This window comes from Cynocephalus volans, chromosome 6 (genome assembly GCF_027409185.1).
Source record: "Cynocephalus volans isolate mCynVol1 chromosome 6, mCynVol1.pri, whole genome shotgun sequence".
NCBI lineage: Eukaryota > Metazoa > Chordata > Mammalia > Dermoptera > Cynocephalidae > Cynocephalus > Cynocephalus volans.
The window spans coordinates 114,347,982-114,350,063 of record NC_084465.1 but is presented as its reverse complement, the minus strand read 5'-3'; positions in this window follow the sequence as shown (position 1 = coordinate 114,350,063).

The window sequence follows — 2,082 nt, the reverse complement described above, 5'->3', positions numbered from 1 at the left end:
CGGCACCGTTCTGCGCAAGCGCCGGGACCCCTTTTTCCCGTCGCCGAAGGAAGCGACCATAGAGAAGAGCGGCGAGAGGGAAAGGCACCTTAATACTCACTTCCGCCATCCTCCTGCTCAGCGCTGACGCTTCGAGGGCTGAGAGTGCGTAAATCTCGCAGGGCTTCAGTGACTTCTCCAGTTGCACCTAAAAGGGACCTCAGAGGCAGCCCTGAGAAGGGGTTAGATCCCACCAGAGCGTCCTCCCGGAGGAAATTCGGGACAAAGGAGAGAAGTCAACCATAGAGAAGCCACCTTAGGGGATAGAGTCCCGAGGCCTTGCTGAAGGCTAGAGTAGCCGCCGAGTACCGGAAACCAGCGAGATGATAAGTCTTTTCGAAGGGCCCTCTGCAGCCTAGAGCGCCCAGGCCGGCTGCGGAGGGGGACGTGGATACTGCCCCCAAGGAGCGGGGCGAGGGAAGAAGCGGGTGACCTTGGGGAGGCCCCGCGAGGAGGCGGAGCCTGAACTTACGACCTTGGTTTTTCTGAGGAAAGGGGCAGGCGGTCGAGGAGGTTCTACTTCTGAGACGGGAAATAAAAATGGGGGGCAGAAATAATGAAGTCAGGTTTGGACGTGCCTGTGGGACATTAGGAGGTAGTTGGACATACAGCTTGGAGCTCAGAGACATCAGGCCACTTAGAGAAATTAAGACCCATTAAGGTAGAAGGTAGTAGAAATTATGAGAACAATGAGAGCCTCCATCAATCCAGTCTGTCACTGACCCAGCTCCAGCTGGCCTAAACAGTAAGGAAACAGTTCATATAATTAAAAGTCTAGAGTGGATCCAGCTTGTTCAGGAACAGATGAATACAGGGACCAAAAGATATCGGGAACCTGTGGTTCATTTCTGGTTCAGCCTTCCTCACGCGTTTGGCTTCACTCCCAGGCAGGCTTTCCTCTCTAGTGGCAAGATGGCTTTCCATAGCTCCAAACTTGTCCTAAAAGCTTAGAAACTCTTGTAGAAGGAAGGTCTCTCTTTTCTGAGATTCTCAATAAAATTTCCAAAACTGACTAGCTGATTGGATCAAGTGCCCATTCTGGAACACATAGGCAAGTAACCCAAGAAATGGAGATTTCTCCATTAGAAATAAGAATGTGTTCAGGGGCTGGCTGGTTAGCTCAGTTAGTTAAAACACAGTATTATAATACCAAGGCAATAAATAAATAAATTAATAAATAAAAGACTGTGTTCAAGGCTGAGGCTGCCAGATGGAGTTGGAAAAACCTGTTGTGGAAGGGCAAGTTCTGGCCTAGGCAGTGTTAGTCCCCAGCTTTAACCAAACTAACATCAGCTTGCAGAGGTCTTTACTAAGGTCTTCATCATCAGTGTTGTCCATCCCTCTTTTCAGTTAGAGGAAGATGTCAGTGAAAAGGACCCTATTCCTGTGATCCCACCCCTTACCCTTTCTCTGTAGGTGGCCCATCATTGTCTGGGAAAGGGAGACACAGTTGAATATGGAAAGACAAGAGGCTGGTAACTATGAGGTAGGTTTGGAAGTGTGTCTAAGCTGTCCAATAAAACTTTCTGTGATGACTGACATGTTCTTTATCAGCACTACCCAATATTGTAGCCACTAGCCACATGTGGCTATTAAGCTCTTGAAATGTAACTAGTGTGACTAAGGAACTGAATTTTTTTTTTTTTTTTTTTTTGTCTTTTTCGTGACCGGTACTCAGGCAGTGAATGCACCGGCCATTCCTATATAGGATCCGAACCCGCGGCAGGAGCGTCGCCGCGCTCCCAAGCGCTGCACTCTCCCGAGTGCACCACGGGCTCGGCCCAAGGAACTGAAATTTTAATTGTAATTAATTTAAGTTAAAACAGCCACATGTGACTAATGGCTATTCTATTAGTACAGTCCTTGGACTACTAGGTGGAGCTGTCCAGCAGAGATTCTGAGCTGCACAAAGTAGTTTGGTGGTGATCAGACATGAATAGTGGTTGAAGCCATGGACATGAATGAGATTGGCCAGGTAATATATGTAAAGAGAAGAGGGCCTAGGGCCTAGTTCTGGAGAACAATGAACATTTAACAAGTAGA